Source organism: Mirounga leonina, unplaced genomic scaffold, assembly GCF_011800145.1.
Source record: "Mirounga leonina isolate KUSES-001 unplaced genomic scaffold, KU_Mleo_1.0 Mir_165, whole genome shotgun sequence".
In the NCBI taxonomy this organism is placed as follows: Eukaryota; Metazoa; Chordata; class Mammalia; order Carnivora; family Phocidae; genus Mirounga; species Mirounga leonina.
The window spans coordinates 64031084-64051323 of NW_023270415.1; positions in this window are offsets into that span (position 1 = coordinate 64031084).

Consider the following 20240-nt stretch of genomic DNA (forward strand, 5'->3'; position numbering starts at 1 on the left):
TATAGTTTTCTGAGTACAGATTCTTTGCCTCTTTGGTTAGATTTATTCCTAGGTAGCTTATGTTTTTGCGTGCAATTGTAAATGGGATTGGTGCGTTAATTTCTTTCTTCCGTCTTGTTGTTGGTGTATAGACATGCCACTGATTTCTGTGCATTGATTTTATATCCTGCCACTTTACTGAATTCCTGTATGAGTTCTAGGAGTTTTGGGGTGGAGTCTTTTGGGTTTTCCACATAAAGTATCATATCATCTGCAAAGAGTGAGAGTTTGACTTCTTCTTTGCCGATTTGGATGCCTTTTATTTATTTTTGTTGTCTGACTGCTGTGGCTAGCACTTCTAGTACTATGTTGAACAGCCGTGGTGATAGTGGACATCCCTGCCGTGTTCCTGACCTTAGGGGGAAAGCTTTCAGTTTTTCCCCATTGAGAATGATATTCGCTGTGGGTTTTTCATAGATGGGTTTTATGATATTGAGGTATGTACCCTCTATCCCTACACTGTGAAGGGTTTTAATCAAGAAAGGATGCTGTACTTGGTCAAATGCTTTTTCTGCATCTATTGAGAGGATCATATGGTTCTTGTTCTTTCTTTTATTAATGTATTTTATCACACTGATTGATTTGCAGATGTTGAATCAAACTTGCAGCCCAGAAATAAATCCCACTTGGTCGTGGTGAATAATCCTTTTAATGTACTGTTGGATCCTATTGGCTAGTATTTTGGTGAGAATTTTTGCATCCATGTTCATCAGGGATACTGGTCTGTAATTCTCCTTTTTGATGGGGTCTTTGTCTGGTTTTGGGGTTAAGGAGTTGGCCTCTTAAAATGAGTTTGGAAGTTTTCCTTCCATTTCTATTTTTTGGAACAGTTTCAGAAGAATAGGTATTAATTCTTTTTGAAATGTTTGGTAGAATTCCCCTGGGAAGCCATCTGGCCCTGGGCTCTTGTTTGTTGGGAGATTTTTGATTACTGCTTCAATTTTCTTAGTTGTTATGGGTCTGTTCAGGCTTTCTATTTCTTCCTGGTTCAGTTTTGGTAGTTTATACTTCTCTAGAATGCATCCATTTCTTCCAGATTATCTAATTTGCTGGCATATAGTTGCTCATAATATGTTCTTATAATTGTTTGTATTTCTTTGGTGTTGGTTGTGATCTCTCCTCTTTCATTCATGATTTTATTTATTTGGGTCGTTTCTCTTTTCTTTTTGATAAGTCTGGCGAGGGGTTTATCAATCTTATTCTCTCAAAGAACCAGCTCCTAGTTTCATTGATCTATTCAACTGTTCTTTTGGTTTCTATTTCATTGATTTCTGCTCTGGTCTTTCTTATTTCTCTTCTCCTGCTGGGTTTAGGCTTTATTTGCTGTTCTTTCTCCATCTCCTTTAGGTGTAGGGTTACGTTGTGTATTTGAGACTTTTCTTGTTTCTTGAGAAAGGCTTGTATTGCTATATACTTTTCTCTTAGGACTGCCTTTGGTGCATCCCAAAGATTTTGAACAGTTGTGTTTTCATTTTCATTTGTTTCCATGAATGTTTTAAATTCTTCTTTAATTTCCTGGTTGACCCATTCATTCTTTAGTAGGATGCTCTTTAGCCTTCATGTGTTTGGGTTCTTTCCAACTTTCCTTTTGTGATTGAGTTCTAGTTTCAAAGCATTGTGATCTGAAAATAGGCAGGGTATGATCCCAATCTTTTGGTACAGATTGAGACCTGATTTGTGACCCAGGATGTGATTTATTCTGGAGAATATTCCATGTGCAGTAGAGAAGAATGTGTAATCTTTTGCTTTGGGATGGAATGTTCTGAATGTATCTGTGAAGTCCATCTAGTCCAGTGTGTCATTTAAAGTCTTTATTTCCTTGTTGATCTTTTGCTTAGATGATCTCTCCATTTCAGTGAGGGAAGTGTTAAAGTCCCCTACTATTATTGTATTATTGTAGATGTGTTTCTGTGATTTTGTTATTAATTGGCTTATATAATTGGCTGCTTCCATGTTAGAGGCATAGATATTTACAATTGTTAGATCTTCTTGTTGGACAGACCCTTTAAGTAGGATATAGTGTCCTTCTTCATCTCTTATTATAGTCTTTGGTTTAAAATCTAATTTGTCTGATATAAGGATTGCCACTCCAGCTTTCTTTTGATGTCCATTAGCATGGTAAATGGTTTTCCACCCCCTCACTTTCAATCTGGAGGTGTCTTTGGGTCTAAAATGAGTCTCTAGCAGACAGCATATCAATGGGTCTTGTTTTTTAATCTAACCGGATACCCTGTGTCTTTTGATTGGGGCGTTTAACACATTTACCTTCAGGGTAACTATTGAAAGATATGAATTTAGTGCCATTGTATTGCCTGTAAGGTGACTATTACTGTATATTGTCTCTATACCTTTCTGGTCTATGTTACTTTTAGGCTCTTTCTTTGCTTAGAGGATCCCTTTCAATATTTCTTGTAGGGTTGGGTTTGGTGTTTGCAAATTCTTTTAGTTTTTGTTTGTCCTGGAAGCTTTTTATCTCTCCTTCTATTTTCAGTGACAGCCTAGCTGGGTATAGTATTCTTGGCTGCATATTTTTCTCGTTTAGTGCCCTGAATATATCATGCCAGTCCTTTCTGGCCTGCCTGGTCTCTGTGGATAGGTCTGCTGCCAATCTAATGTTTCTACTATTGTAGGTTATAGACCTCTTGTCCCGAGCTGCTTGTTGGGAGACTTCTAAGTTTTACTATTAGATGTCAGGGTGTTGACCTTTTTTACTGGTTTTGAGGGGGGTTCTCTGTGCCTGTTTTTTGATGCCTGTTTCCTTCCCCAAATTAGGGAAGTTCTCCACTATAATTTGCTCCAATATACCTTCTGCCCCTCTCTCTCTTTCTTCTTCTTCTGGGATCCCAATTATTCTAATATTGTTTTGTCTTCTGGTATCACTTATCTCTCGAATTCTCCCCTTGTGATGCAGTAGTTGTTTATCTCTCTTTTTCTTAGCTTCTTTATTCTCCATCATTTGGTCTTCTATATCACTAATTCTTCCTTCTGCCTCATTTATCCTAGCAGTTAGAGCCTCCATTTTTGATTGCACCTCATTAATAGCCTTTTTGATTTAGACTCGGTTAGATTTTAGTTCTTTTATTTCTCCAGAAAGGGATTCTCTAGTATCTTCCATGCTTTTTTCAAGTCCAGCTATTATCTTTATAATTGTCATTCTGAACTCTAGTTCTGACATCTTACTAATGTCCATATTGAATAGGTCCCTGGCAGTTGGTACTGCCTCTTGTCCTTTTTTTTGAAGTGAGTTTTTCCATCTTGTAATTTTATCCAGAGGAGAATAGGTGAATGAGAGAACAAAATGCTAAAAGGGTAGAAATGACCCCAGAAAAATATACACTAAACAAATCAGAAGAGACCCAAAACAGGGGGGAAAAGAAAAAAAAAATAAGAATATGATCAGGCTGGTGAATTGAACAGAGCCACACAGTAGATTTTGGGTGTATTTTTGTCTGTTAGAAGAAACTGCCTCCCAAAATTTTAAAGAAAGAAAAACTGACATATATACAAAAATAAGGGTAAAAATGATGAAGGGATGTAATATGACTGTAAAGATGAAAAATTAAAAAAGATTTTAAAAAAGGAATTGATAAGATAAGAAGTTGGTTGAAAAAAGAAAGAATGTGATCAGGCAGGAGACTAGAACAAAGCCATACACTAGATTTATGGTATATTTTGGTCTATTAGAAGAAACTGTATCCCAAAATTTTAAAGAAAGAAAAACATATATATACAAAAAAACAAGGTTAAATACAATGAAGGGATAGAATATGACTGTAAAAATGCAAATTAAAAAAGATTTTAAAAAAGGAATTAATAAGATGTTGGTTGAAAATGGAAAGAAGAAAAATTAAAAAAAAAAGAAATAGAAAAAGAAAATTAAAAAAATTAACTTTGAAAGTCTAAAGAATCATGGGGGGGAAAAAGCCATGAATTCTATGTGCAGTATTCCCCTATGCTGGAGTTCTGCCGTTCTCATTGATCGGTAAACTTGGTCTTGGCTGGCTGTTCTTGCTGATCTTCTGGGGGATGGGCCTGTTGCCGTGGTTCCCAAACGTCTTTGCTGGAGGTGGAATTGCCCCCCCCCTTGCCGGTCCGGGCTAAGTAATCTGCTCGGGTTTGCTCTCGGGAGCTTTTGTTCCCTGCAAGCTTTCCCTACAGCTTTGGAGGACAAGAGTGAAAATGGCAGCCTCCCAATCTCCGCCCCGGAGGAGCCAAGAACTCGGGGCCCCACTCCTCAGTGAGCCCCCAGAGAAAAGCAGTCAATCACTCCCGTCTCCCCAGTCTCTGGCTGCACTCCATGCTCACCCGGCCTGTGACCAAGTGTTTCTATCTCTGTCACACGACCCACGTGGAGTCTCCAAACCCAGCAGATTCCTGCGGTGCACTCCTGTGCCACTCCTCCCATGGGAGTCAGGGGAGTCTCCCCGGATCTGCCGCTTGTTGGGCCCCTGCTGGAAGAGCAGTGGCCTGACTGTGCCGCAGATCACAGTTTATGGCAACCCTGAGCAGAGAGCCCACTCCTCGGCTCCGTCTCTCCAGCCGGCTTCCCTGCTCCAATACCTGGGAGCTCTGCCACACTCAGGCACCCCCAGTCTTTCTGTGACCCCGAGGGTCCTGAGACCACACTGTCCCAGCGAGGGTTCCACCCCCCGCTTAGCCACTGGAGTGATGTCCCTTGGCGGAGCAGACTTCTAAAAGTTCCGATTTTTTGCTCCGTGGCTCTATCACTTGCCAGTAGTGGCTGATGGAGGCTCCCTCCCCAGCCATCTATCCTCCTGAATATCGCCTCGGATTCACTTCTCCGCATGTCCTACCTTCCAGAAAGTGGTCACTTTTCTGTTCAGAGAGTTGCTGCTATTCTTTTCTTTGATCTCCTGTTGAGTTCGTAGGTGTGCAGAATGGTTTGATCCCTATCTAGCTGAATTCCTGGGACCAGGCGAAATTTAGGTCTCCTACTCCTCCATCATCTTGCTCCTTCTCCCTGTCTATTTATTCTCTACATCTTAATGCAAAATATATTTGTGGAAGGTTATCAACAACCTTTAAACTTCTCAGAATCATGTGTGTTTGGATAGTTGCTGCTTTCATCATTTCTGGTTTTATAGTAAATTTTACAATATTTAGTCTTTAGCTCATATGAGATGGCTAATGTTTTTGTTATGGTCAAAACAGGCTTTTACTACTACTGGGGGTACTGGGCAGGAATTCTGGAAGAAAGCAGAGAGAGAAATAGAGAAGGTTATCCATGTTGTGTTGAAAATGGTTGAAATTTAACCATATGTTCTTTCATGTTATCACTAAGACAAGAGATATGATTCCTTATCTTTCCTCTATGTATGCACTATAAGCTTCAGCTTGGTCCCCTGCCAATCCCTTCTTTCTCAGATACTGTGATTCATAATAAACATATTTGGTCTCCATTCCTGACACAGAGTTCCTAAAACCCTCAGAATTTCCTAAATGATAAGAGCAATAAAAGTGTCTTGATATTCATAACAAACTTTTTATAAAATAAACCTGGGTTCATGCTAATGAGGTGACTTTTAAAAAGCCCCTAAGGATGGGAGTTGGTTGCCAGGGAGCCAGCCATGTGATTAGTGGGTGGAACTTTCAGTCCCACTTCTCTGACCTCCAGGGAGGAGAGAGGGGCTGGAATTTGACTCGATTGCCAATGGCCGATGATTTACTCAGTCATACATACAAAATGAAGCCTACAGAAAAACCAAAAGGATGGGGTTGGGAGAGCTTCTGAGTCAGTGAACATGTGGAGATGAAAGGGAGTGATACAATCAGAGAAAGCATGGAAGCTCCGAGTCCCTACCCACATACCTTGGCCTATTCATCCAGCTGTTCATCTGTATCCTTTATAATACTCTGTATAATACACTGCTAAACATAGGTGCATATTTTTCTGAGTTCTATAAGCTGCTTTAGCTAATTAATCTGACCGAAGGAGGAGGTCATGGGAACCTTCAATTTATAGCCAATGGGTCAGAAGCACAGATGACACCTAGATTTGTGATTGGCATCAGAAGTGAGGACAGTCTTGTGGGACTGAGCTCTCAACTTGTGAGATAGTAGACAGTATAAGAACTGAAATAATTGCTTGGTGTGATTAGAAAATACAAAAACACAAGACTTTCAAATAGGTATTTTTGAGGTTAAGTGTAGAGGTATATAGGTTTAAAAGCAAAGAGGAAATAGATATAGAGTCCAGGCCATAGCAATACCCAATAATTGTTTGTTGAATAAATGTATGAATCAGATTTAAAGAAACTCCTCCAAAACCCTGATAATAGACACGTCACAAATCTCAGCCTCTTATAAGGGGTGAAATTGAGGTTAAGTGAGGTTAAGTGATTTGCCCATTATTAAATTCTAAGCCCCATCAAAGTCAAGATCACAATCCAAATTCTGGATTAATATGGCCCTCATCATTATACCACCCCATGTTGTGGATCCCATATGGGAGGAAAAATGAAACCAGTGGCCAGCCATTTGCTCATGAAATTAGCTCAGCGGCTGCCCAGTCTCAAAGGGGCATAAATTTAAACCAGTCTTGTCATCTATGCTGGATAGGGAATGTTTTGAAAGCCCAGGTATTCTTTAAAAAGCTGTCCAGGAAAAATTGAGATATATTTATTTTTTATTTCATTCTGTTTCCGTCGTGTATTAGCCAGCATTCACTAGGTTAAGCTGAAGTAAATTACTCCACAATTGCGATGTTTATTTTTATTTTTTATTTTTTATTTTTTGGGGGTTGGGGTGGGGAGGGGCAGAGGGAGAGAGAGAATCTTAAGCTGGCTCCACACCCAGCATGGAGCCCAACAGGGGGCTTGATCTCATGACCCTGAGCCGAAATCAAGAGCTGACACTTTTTTTTTTAAATTTTGTTTTATTATGTTATGTTAGTCACCATGCAATACATCATTAGTTTTTGATGTGGTGATCCACGATTCATTGTTTTCGTATAACACCCAGTGCCCCATGCAGTATGTGCCCTCCTTAATACCCATCACTGGGCTAACCCATCCCCCCACGCTCCTCCCCTCTAAAACCCTCAGTTTGTTTCTCAGACATAGTCTTTCATGGTTCATCTCTCCCTCCAATATCCCCCCCTTCATTTTTCCCTTCCTTCTCCTAATGTCCTCCGTACTATTCCTTATGTTTCACAAATAAGTGAAACCATATGATAATTGACTTTCTGTCCTTGACTTATTTCACTTAGTATAATCTCCTCCAGTCCCATCCATATTGATGTAAAACTTGGGTATTCATCCTTTCGGATGGTTGAGTAATATTCCATTGTATATATGGACCACATCTTCTTTATTCATTCATCTGTTGAAGGGCATCTTGGCTCTTTCCACAGTTTGGCTATTGCGGACATTGCTGCTATGAACATTGGGGTACATATGGCCCTTCTTTTCACTACATCTATGTCTTTGGGGTAAATACCCAGGAGTGCAATTGCTGGGTCATAGGGTAGCTCTATTTTTAATTTTTTGAGGAACCTCCACACTGTTTTCCAAAGTGGCTGTACCAACTTGCATTCCCACCAACAGTGTAAGAGGGTTCCCCTTTCTCCACAATCTCACCAACATTTGTTGTTTCTTGCCCTGTAAATTTTTTGCCATTCTAACTGGTGTAAGGTGGTATCTCAGTGTGGTTTTAATTTGAATTTCCCTGATGCCTAATGATGATGAACATTTTCTCATGTGTCTGTTAGCCATTTGTATGTCATCTTCAGAGAAGTGTCTGTTCATGTCTTCTGCCCATTTTTTGACTTGATTATTTGTTTTTTGGGTGTTGAGTTTGAGAAGTTCTTTATAGATCTTGGATACCATCTGTAGTGTCATTTGCAAATATCTTCTCTCATTCTGTGGGTTGCCTCCTTGTTTTGTTGACTGTTTCCTTTGCTGTGCAGAAGCTTTTTATCTTGATGAAGTCCCAAAAGTTCATTTTTGCTTTTGTTTCACTAGCTTTTGGAGATGTATCTTGAAAGAAGTTCCTGTGGCCGATGTCAAAGAGGTTATTGCCTATGTTCTCCTCTAGGATTTTGATGGATTTCTGTCTCACATTGAGGTCGTTCATCCATATTGAGTTTATCTTTGTATGTGGTGTTAGAGAATGGTGGAGTTTCATTCTTCTGCATGTGGCTGTCCAATTTTCCCAGCACCATTTATTGAAGAGGCTGTCTTTTTTCCATTGCATGTTTTTTCCTGCTTTGTCAAAGATTATTTGACCATAGAGTTGAGGGTCCATATCTGGGCTTTCTATTCTGTTCCATTGGTCTGTATGTCTGTTTTTGTGCCAGTACCATGCTGTCTTGGTGATCACTGCTTTGTAATATAGCTTGAAATCGGGCAACATGATGCCCCCAGCTTTGTTTTTCTTTTTCAACATTTCCTTGGCAATTCAGGGTCTTTTCTGATTCCATACAAATTTTAGGATTATTCGTTCCAGCACTTTGAAAAATGTCATTGGAATTTTGATCGGTATGGCATTGAAGGTATAGATTGCTCTGGGTAGCATAGACATTTTAACAATGTTTATTCTTCCGATCCATGAGCATGGAATGTTTTTCCATCTTCTTTTGTCTTCTTCAATTTCTTTCATGAGTGTTCTGTAGTTCCTAGAGTATAGATCCTTTACCTCTTTGGTTAGGTTTATTCCGAGGTATATTATGGTTTTTGGTGCTATTGTAAATGGAATCATTTCTCTAATTTCTCTTTCTACAGTTGCATTTTTAGTGTATAAGAAAGCAACTGATTTCTGTGCATTAATTTTGTATCCTGCCACATTACTGAATTGCTGTATGAGATCTAGTAATTTGGGGGTGGAGTCTTTTGGGTTTTCCACATAAAGTATCATGTCATCTGCGAAAAGAGAGAGTTTGACTTTTTCTTTGCCAATTTGAATACCTTTTATTTCTTTTTGCTGTCTGATTGCTGTTGCTAGGATTTCTAGTACTATGTTGAACAATAGTGGCAAGAGTGGGCATCCTTGACGTGTTCCTGATCTTAAGGGAAAGGCTCTCAGCTTTTCCCCATTGAGGATGATATTCGCTGTGGGTTTTTCATAGATGTATTTTATGAACTTGAGGAATGTTCCCTCTACCCCTATACTCTGAAGAGTTTTAATCAGGAAAGGATGCTGTACTTGGTCAAATGCTTTTTCTGCATCAATTGAGAGGACCATATGGTTCTTCTCTCTCCTCTTATTAATGTGTTCTATCACATTGATTGATTTGCAAATGTTGAACCACCCTTGCATCCTGGGGATAAATCCCACTTGGTCATGGCGGATGATCCTTTTAATGTATTGTTGGATCCTATTAGCTAGGATTTTGTTGAGGATTTTGGAATCCATATTCACCAGGGATATCGGTCTGAAATTCTCCTTTTTGATGGGGTCTTTGCCTGGTTTGGGGATTAAGGTAATGCTGGCCTCATAGAATGAGTCTGGAAGCTTTCCTTCTTTTTCTATCTTTTGAAACAGCTTCAGGAGAATAGGTATTATTTCTTCTTTGAATGTTTGGTAGAATTCCCCAGGGAATCCATCAGGCCCTGGACTCTTGTTTTTTGGAAGGTTTTTGATCACTGCTTCAATCTTGTTACTGGCTATTGGCCTATTCAGGTTGTCAATTTCTTCCTGTTTCAGTCTTGGCAGGTTATAGGTTTCCAGGAAGGTATCCATTTCATCCAGATTGCTCAGTTTATTGGCATATAGTTGTTGATAATAATTTCTAATAATTGTTTCTATTTCCTTGGTGTTAGTCGTGATCTCTCCCCTTTCATTCATAATTTAATTTATTAATTAATTCCTTTCTCTTTTCTTTTGGATAAGTCTGACCAGTGGTTTATTGATCTTATTAATTCTTTCAAAGAACCAGCTTCTAGTTTTGTTGATCTGATCTACTGTGTTTCTGGTTTCTAATTCATTGATCTCTGCTCTAATCTTAATTATTTCCCTTCTACTGCATGGCTTAGGTATTGCTTGTTGCTTTTTCTCTAGTTCTTTAAGGTGTGGAGTTAGTTGGTGAATTCAGGATTTTTCTATTTTTTTGAGTGAGGCTTGGGTGGCTATGTATTTCCCCCTTAGGACTGCCTTTGCAATATCCCATTAGTTTTGGACCAATGTGTTTTCATTCTTATTGGTTTCCATGAATTGTTTAAGTTCTTCTTTGATTTCCTGGTTGACCCAAACATTCTTGAGCAGAGTGGTCTTTAGCTTCCAAGTGTCTGAATTTCTTCTAAATTTTTTCTTGTGATTGAGTTCCAGTTTTAAAGCATTATGGTCTGAGAATATGCAGGGAATAATCTCAGTCTTCTGGTATCAGTTGAGACCTGATTTGTGACCCAGTATGTGGTCTATTCTGGAGAAAGTTCCATGTGTGCTCGAGAAGAATGAGTATTCTGTTGTTTTAGGGTGGAATGTTCTGTATATATCTATGAGATCCATCTGGTCCAGTGTGTCATTCAAAGCTCTTGTTTCTTTGTTGACTTTCTGCTTAGATGATCTGTCTATTGCTGAGAGTGGAGTATTGAGGTCTCCTACAATTAACATATTGTTATCAATTTGACTCTATTTTTTATTTTATTATTTTTTAAAGATTTTATTTATTTATTTGACAGAGAGAGAGAGAGAGATAGATAGTGAGAGCAGGAACAAAAGCAGAAGGAGTGGGAGAGGGAGAAGCAGGCTTCCCATGGAGCAGGAGCCTGATGTGGGGCTCAATTGCAGGACCCTGGGATCATGACCTGAGCCGAAGGCAGATGCTTAACAACTGAGCCACCCAGGTGCCCGACTCTTTATTTTGGTTAACAGTTGGCTTATGTAGATGGCTGCTCCCATGTTGGGGGCATAGATATTTGCAATTGTTAGATCTTCTTGTTGGTTAGACCCTTTAAGAATGATATAGTGTCCTTCTGTGTCTCTAACTACAGTCTTTAGTTTAAAATCTAATTTGTCTGATATAAGAATTGCTACCCCAGCTTTCTTTTGAGGTCTGCTGGCATGGAAGATGGATCTCCATCCCTTCACTTTCAGTCTGGTTGTATCTTTAGGTTCAAAATGAGTCTCTTGTAGACAGCATATGGATGGGTCCTGTCTTTTTATCCAATCCGCAACTCTGTGCCATTTTATGGGAGCATTTAGGCCATTCACGTTGAGAGTGATTATTGAAAGATATGAATTTATTGTCATCATGTTGCCTGTGAAGACCTTGTTTTTATAGATTGTCCTTGTAAATTTCTGTTGTATATCACTCTTGGGGTCTGTCTCCTTTTATGGAACCCCCCTTAATATTTCTTGCAGGGCCGGCTTAGTGGTCACATATTCTTTCAGTTTTTGCCTGTCTTGGAAGCTCTGCATCTCTCCATCCATTCTAAATGACAGCCATGCTGGATAAAGTATTCTTGGCTGCATGTTCTTCTCATTTAGTACCCTGAATATGTCTTGCCAGGCCTTTCTGCCTTGCCAGGTCTCTGTGGATAGGTCTGACGTTATTCTGATGTTCCTCCCTCTGTACATAAGGAATCTCTTCCCCCTAACAGCCCTTAAGATGGTTTCCTTGGTTCTAAGATTTGCGAGTTTTACTATTACATGCGGGGGTGTTGGCCTGTTTTCCTTGATCTTGGGAGGAGTCCTCTCTGCCCCTAGGACACGAATGTTTGTTTCATTCCCCAGATTAGGGAAGTTCTCAGCTATGATTTGCTCAAATATATCTTCTAGTCCTCTCTCTCTCTACACCCACTCTGGGATTCCAATAATTCTGATATTAGAACACTTCATGGTGTCACTTGTTTCTCTGATTCTATTTTCATGGATTCTGAGTTGTTTTTCCCTGGCCTCCTCTTTTCCCTTTTTAATCTATTAAATTGTCTTCCAGGTCACTGATTCGTTCTGCCTCACTTACCCTAGCTGTTAGATTATCTAGATTAGATTGGATCTCACTGAAAGTATTTTTAAGTTCTGCCCGTTCAGCTTTCATTTCTGCCCTTAGACTCTATGTTGCCATTAATTGATTTCTCCATTCTAGCTATTGTCTTCACAACTGCTAGTCTGAATTCCATCTCCGACATCTTGATCATATCTGAATCCATTTGTAAATCTGCGGCATAAGTCATAATCTCTAAGTCTTTCCTATTTTGGGGGTTCCTCCTCCTAGTCATTCTGTTGATGGGTGGTTGAGGGAATGTTTAGAGTCCAAATTATTGACCAAAACCCAAGCAAGATGCACCTGTTTTCTAGGGACCTTAGGGTTCCTGGCCTCTTGTTTTCCCAGCCTGTCTTCTGGGAGAGGGGCCTGCCACACTGTTACTCAGGCAACCCTGTTTGGGCAGAGTTGCCCTGCCCCCCTGTGGCGGGGGATGGGCTCAGTGGGAACCGGTTTTTTGGGGCTTTTGTTCTCTGGTGGCTTTCCCTGGCGGCTTTCCTCATCACTTCCAAGAGTCAGAGCAGAAGAGACCGTTTCCAACCCTCTGCCTCAGAGCAGAGAGATCACAGTCTGTTCTTCAGTGAGCTCTCCAGACCACACTATCTCCGTTTCTGTCTGTGCTGCTATAAACTGCCGCAGCCTGGGTTGTGTCCCCCTCTGCAGCGCTTCCAGTCCTGCCTCCAGGTCGGGGCACGTCTCTGACCTTTGTGCTTCTAAAACCACCAGCTGCTCCCAGTTCACCTGCGTGACCCCTCTGCTCCGGGTTTCCGCCCCAGGGGCTGCCCTAAAGTCCTTTCCCCACTGCTACTGGTCTGGGAGTCTGTGCCCCGTCCCCAGCGCGGGAGGCTCTCGCTCACTGGCGGTGTCAGATCCCCATGGCCAGACTCCCTCCCACTGCCGTTTATCCTCTTAAATCTGCCCCCCAAGATCACGGCTCTCTGCTTCGTACCTTGAAACCAACCGCCTGCGATCTTCTGTTTGTAGAGATCCAAATGTATCTTCTTACATCTCAGGCTGATTTCATGGCTGTTCAGAGTGGTCTGGTAGATATCCAGCTCAATTCTGGGGACTTGTTGGAATAGGGTCCCCTACTCCTCTGCCATCTTTTCCTCTTCCACCTCTCAAGAGTTGACACTTAACCAACTAAGCCACCCAGGCATTCCACAGTGTTTATCAAAACAAAATTTTATTTCCTGCTTGCCTTGTTGATTTATATATATACTAACATGCCACTTTTCAGATTAGATAAAACTCAGAGAGTCTCAAACTCTAATGTTCATACAAATTACCTGTGAATTTTGGTAAAATGTAGATCCTGATTAACTTGGTCTGTGATGGTGAGATTTGAAAATCTGCATTTCCTACACATTTCCAGGTCATGGTGATGCTGCTGGTCCAACTCTGAGCAGAAACAATATGATTCTTAAATATTTCCTTTCTCAGCTGTGAACTCCTTAATATTATGTCCCATGACTTACTCTGTTTGAATTTCTAGAATCCAGTACACATGTGAATATGCAAACATTTTAGATGAGTTGACCCTGTGTCATTATCTAATATTAATTTTTTAAAAATGTTGAACAGAGATGCCAGAAACTACCTTCCATGTTGACATCAATATAATTCCCACTCTTCATTCAAAGCTTTTCATTTTTGATTCAGAGAATCTGGGAAAGAATTGCTGAAAGGAGCCCTAGACAGCACCTTTTCTCTGGGTTTAGCTGAGCTTCAGCAAAGTAGGCCAAAACAGGTTGCCAATTATCATGAAGGCACAGAGATTAGAACACCAGCCTGGGGTGGGGGCTGTGGGTGTGGATTTGTCCAGAGAAAGCTTTCCAGAGTAGCTATAATGTGGCTGGGGCTTGAAGGATGAATAGTAATTATCAGAGGACTGAGAAAAACAAAATGGATCCTAGAAGGGAGAGCAGAGCTAGGCAGATAGGCAGTAGGTGTACTTTAAGTTCTGAGAACTTCTGAATAGTTTGTATGTTTGGGTTAAGGAAAGGTGCCTGTCAGGAATTGAAGAAGAACCAAACAAGGGGCAAATTGTGAATAAATTGTCCTTAAGTTCCAATGCTATGCTATTTGTCATGATGGAAAGCAGTATTTAAATGGTGTGTGGATGAAGAATAAGAAGATCAGATCTTTATTTTAGAAAGATCACCCTGGTTGCCATGTGGTAGATGGACTGGATGGAGGCAAAGAGAAAGAGGGGATGCTTGTGAAATTTCCAGATGACATAAAGCTGGGTGGAATAGTTACAATAATAGATGACAGAAGCAAAATTCATAATGATTTCACCAGATTTGGAGATTAGATCCAACCAATAGGATGAAATTCAACAGGAAAAAATGATAAAGTTCACCATTTGTGTGTGTTTTTTTTAATTAGTTGAGAGAATGCAAGAGGGAGGCAAACAATTTTGACAGTTTATACAGAATTCTCTAAAACTTGTGGTGGATGTGGTCATGATTTGGCTGACCACAAGTTCAATTTGTGCCAACAGTATACTAAAGAGCTGAGTCTTTTGCTTTATTGATAGAAACAAAATGGCCCCTGGGAAGTAACTCTTCGTTTTCTCAGACAACCTCATTTCATCTGTGCCTTTTCTGCCTTTTCCCACCCTCTACTTCACTGTTTTATCAAAAAGAAAATTTATTAGTCTCTGATGGTTTAAGGACCAGCATATGTTTACCCTTGGACTGGGTGTCAGGATGAATGGCAGTTTTCCCTGTAAAGACTTTTTATATATTGAACCTCTATACAAGGTTTTCAGAATGCATTTTAATTATTTTCTTGCTGTTGTCTACCACCACTGAGGAGAGAACAGAGAACCTCTTGAAGAAATATTTTGTATTCCTTCTTATGTTCCAAGTCCCTAGCATAGTGCCTGACACAGTCCAGGCATTTAATACCAATAAGGGAATGAATGGATGGATGAATTTCATTTGAAATGAATGAATGAGAAAAGTTAAACAGAGCACTAATGTAAAGGAGCTGAAGGGGCTCATGTAGGTATGCATTCCACAGAAGAGCAGGGAAAGTCATTGTAACATGTCTTAAAAAGAAAATATACAACCCTGTTATTGTCTTCTCTGAGAAGTAAACAGTCCATCAGCAACACTTTAGTTCTTTCTACAGCCCCAAATCATATGTGCACAGCCAGCAAAAATTTCCCCATTGAGCTCCCTTGCAGCCTCAGCTCCAGAGCCTCCCTCCCCTGTGCTCTGTAAGGGATTTGCATCCCTCCCTGTGGACTGCTCCCTGAAAGAAGTCACCAAGCAATGCCTCTAGAGTCCATTCTTCTGGCGTAATCACAGCTGGACATCAGATGTCAGAGACCCAGAATGGATAAACATGCAATCTCTGTCTGTTCAGGTTAGAAATCTGTGAGTATCCTGTCTGGCAGCCAGGATAGTGGACTATAAACCAAGAACACATGATGAAAGCTCTGGTTAGGGGACGAACCCTGGGCTCCATCCCAAGAGTCAGTGGTGTTGGGTTCTGGAAGCCCTTTTCTGCACAGTTTGTTGTGCAGGACCAAAGAAGCATAGAATTGTCTGCTCTCCAGTGAGAGGCAGCCATTTCTAGATTCCACCATCTTACTTAAAGAGTGTGTCATCACCGGTCAGTTTAATTGTCCTGTGTTCACTTGATAACACAAAATGAGAGTGGAAGCTAAATACATTTTGTATGACATTTTAAAAGCCATGCAAGTGGGGTGGCTGGGTGGTGGACATTGGGGAGGGTATGTGCTATGGTGAGCGCTGTGAATTGTGTAAGACTGATGAATCACAGACCTGAAACAAATAATACATTATATGTTAATAAAAAAATAAAAGCCATGCAAGCAAAATTATACCATAGCCCAAGCAAGGCTTATGTTCCCAGTGGGCATGCAGTGAATTCCTATTGGTACCAAGGACTGGTATAAAATTCTTTAATGTTTAAAATGATACCTAACCTTTGTTTTACTGAGTGTTTTGACAGTAAGAGTGTCCTTTGCTTTTTTTTTTTTTTTTTTTTTTTTTTTTTTGCATAAAGGAATAAGAGGCAGCTCATGGCTCTTATAATAAGCCAAACCCACAGCCTCAATTACAACAGGAAGAAGGGCTTATTTTCTCCTCCAAGAGGGGCTAGAAATGTCTGGAACTACATTCTGGTAGGAAATAGCCACACTCTATATTCCATACTCTTTGAAAATGGAAAAGACAACTAGCGAAGGTGTTTTTTATTTTTATTTTTCCACTTGGCCTCAGTTTCATTATTTTTTACAGCCTGTTTTTGCTTAGGAGAAGATTAAGACAACTGATCTCAGTTACCATTGTTGCTGTTAGTAGTAGTAGTAGCAGTAGTAATAATTCCTTTTATTGGATAGTTATTCTGTGTAGGCAGTATGCTATGGACCTTATATAATAATAATCTCACTTAATTTCATAAAAATCTTACACTTAGAATCTGACCTCTTCATGGTCAGAATTACATCACCATAGCAGCTCAGTATGAATCAATAAATCTTTCCTATCAGCATGTCCAATAGTATCATAGCAACAGGAAGTCCAAGTAATGGGTTATGCTCACATTTAAGTATTGGTGACATACTGGTTTTGAGTCATCTGTGTTTTCTTTATTTTTTGTTATTTTTTAAAAGATTATTTGAGAGTGAGAGAATGGGGAGGGGAGAGGGGCAGAGAGAGAAGGAGAGAAAGTCTGAAGCAGACTCCATGCTGAGAGTGGAGTCTGACATGGGGCTTGGTCTCACAACCCTGAGATCACAGCCTGAGCCGAAACTAAGAGTTGGATGTTTAACTGACTGAGCCACCCAGGTGCCCCTGTGTTTTCTTTAAAGGAACTATGTTTGACAACTCTCTTCTTGTACTCAGCCCCAGAGCAACTTTACTTTCCTTTGTACTGCTGGGACTGGAAGCCTGAAAACTACATTTCCCAGATTCCCTTGCCAATTGGGTATTATTAATAGGCCCAGTTTGCCTGGGACTAAAGGTTTCTAGGGATGTGGGATTTTCCCTGTTAAAACCTGAAAAGTTCTTGGTAAATGGTGATGAGTTGGTCACTTTACTGGACACTATATTTCTCTTAAGTTAGTGGTAAGCACTCACGTGGGATTAGAAGACCTTAGAAAAGTAGATGCCATTTCTACTACTGGTACCAACATTGATGTGTGTAGAGTCATGGTCTGATTAGGATCAGGAGTGTGAGTGTTGTTGGGAATGCCATGCAATGTTCTGCAATTTATAGTGAAAGCAGAGGCTCCGTGTAGTCACAGACACCTGGGTAACATTAACTTTCCTCTTTTATCTCTTAGCCCTCCTAATATTTTGCAAATAAATTCCTGTATTAAATTCTTCTCTGCCTGAAATACTTATAGCAGTTTCTATTTCCTTGATTGAACATTGACTGATGGACAGTCTTAGTGAAAGATTGCTGATGGATAAAGGGAGAGACAAAAGTTAATAGGGAAGTGAAATGCTAATCAGAGAAACCGCAGTCCAAGTAAATATGTTTTTTCAAGATAGCAGAATGTCAGGGAATTGGAATGGTGAAACATGGAGAACACATGAAGAACTAGGTTGCCAGCGCTGTAGCATCAATATATTTTAAGACTTCCTAGGTCTCTATGAAATAAGCTTTGGATATCCTTCCAAGATTGACCCAGGAATTGGAATCATCAGGGTTCATTAACAATTAGAACTGTGAGGAGAAAAGGAAGATGAGATTGATTCCACATCTCTGCCTCTTCCTCCATTCAGGTATCACTCCCTCTGATGAGGTAGGTGGCCTTCAGAATTTTTCCCCAGAAAGAGCCATAGCATGATATTTTGACTACATGACTGTCTCCCTATTGGATCGTCAACTCCCTAAGAATGTGATATTACATGTTCATGCCTGACATATGGTATGATATTTGGTGGTTTCCCATTTTTTTCAGAGTGAAATTCCAAACTCTTAACCAAAGGCCCCCATGGTATGAACTCTGGCCACTGCTCTAAACTCATCTGCTATTTTTTCTTTTAATTACTTTGCTTCAGCCATACTGGTCTCCTTGGTACTCCTCAGCCATGCCAAGTTTGCTTCTATTTCATGGTTTTTGCACTTGCTATTGTTGTTTTTTATAATCTGCTTGAAATACTTTTAAACCAAATGTCTACATAGTTCCCTCTTTACTTCCTTCTGATATCTGCACAAATGATATCTTTGTGGTAAGGTCTTCCCTGACCACCCAACATAAAACATAAACTAACCCAACATAAAAACAAACAAACAAACTAACTAACTAACCAACCAGCTAACTCAACAACAAATTTTGCCCTCTAGAACTTCTTGTTCCCCTCGAGCTGTTTCTTTTCAGCATTTTTCAGCACTTTTTAGCATTAAACAGAATATATATTTACCTGTTAGTTATTATTATTTCTCCTTTTTAATAGCATATATTCTGTCTCTTAAAGACACATGGGAGATCATTATATAGGTATGAATTTAAGTTACAGGTAAAGTGGGTGCTGTGGAAAATTTTGACACAGATTTTTTGGAGAAAATTTCACTGAGATGTGCAAGAAAGATTTCAGTAGGAAAACTAGTGGTATGGGAAGTAAATTTTGGGGGTAGGCTATTGCTACCCAGTAGAGAGATAATGTACAGAAAAGTACCTTGAAAATCATTGAAGGCAGTCATTCTAGAAGACTAGCTGGAGATCTTATAATTCTTTGGGTCATCAGCCCTGAAAAATTTGTAAATCCTCTTGGAACTACTGAGAATGGCATCATCAGAAAGATGAATTGGGGCATAATGAGAGTCACTGCGAGTAACATCACTCACTTGTATGTGTTGGTTTATATTTTTCCGTGTGTTTATGTGGGAGCGCATGTGTGTGTATCTAAAATAAAATGTAGCTAGATTCCAGAAAGGTGGAGGAGGGTTAAGGGCAGGTGAGGGTAGAAAGCATAGGTATATTAATTTGCACCTATATAAGCTATTCTAACGAAAAGACCCCAACATATTATTGTTTGGATGTCAGCAGGTATCTGGGTCAGGTATGCATCTCTGCTCCATGAGATCACCCAGGGGCCCAGATTTCCTCGTTCACACATATCCCCTGTGATATTGTCCTTATCTGTGTGGTTGGAACTGGCTCACCATCCCATTTGAATGGACTAGCCCACATGAAATAGGAAGTAGAGGAAATAAGAGGACAGTGATTTCCTTTTCAGGAAGTGAGGCACAAGTTGCCCTTATCACTTGTGTTCACTTTCCATTAATGAACACTCAGTCACATGGCCACACGAAACAAAAAAGGCAAGGAAAGAGGCTCTCTGGCTGGGAGACATGTAACTTTAGGAACCTCATTCTCTGCCATTGTAGGGAAGGTGGCCAGAGCTCTTGGTTCTTCAAGAGAGACCTCTCTGGACACCATGCTCTAGGTTAAGTTCTGTCCAAGAGAGCCAGGCCTATGGATTCAGGAGAGGACAGCTGTGGGCAGGCACTGTGCTAGTGTTGGGGACAGGTCAACAGATAAAGAAACAAGCCAGCACTGTGTTTCAAGACCTAGCTTTCTCAGGTTAGCTGCTTTCTGCAGTTGCTTTCTGCAATTTCACCCTTGCTCTATGTTTGGAGACATTGCTTGCTGAAATTCAAGGTCTATACATCCAAGGAACTTGAGGGACTATGTATAGAGTGGAGATGAAGAGTACTAAGTCGATATACTCCAGATAGAAATAGAGAAAATTATGACTCCCTTTTACATAGGAAATATTCACACCTGTAAAAGCAGTAGCCAAAACAATGGGGGATAGAAGAGTTATGTAATATTTTGAATAAGTAAGAAATTATAAACCACCAGTTTGAGGGGGAAAAAAAATGGGCCAAACCTTATTTTATACTCTATTTGTTACTTATTTACTGCTCCTTCTAAACTGGGTGACATATTATAATAAATAATAATAATATTAATTATATTTATTTTTTATTTTTTAAGATTATTTATTTATTTATTTGACAGAGAGAGAGACAGTGAGAGAGGGAACACAAGCAGGAGGAGTCAGAGAGGGAGAAGCAGGCTTCCCGCTGAGCAGGGAGCCTGCTGTGGGGCTCGATCCCAGGACCTGGGATCATGACCTGAGCCAAAGGCAGACGCTTAACGACTGAACCACCCAGGCACCTGTAATTGTATTTATATAATTATATTCAATATATTATAACTATAAATAATCCATTAATTCATTTACTGTATATATAACACACACAT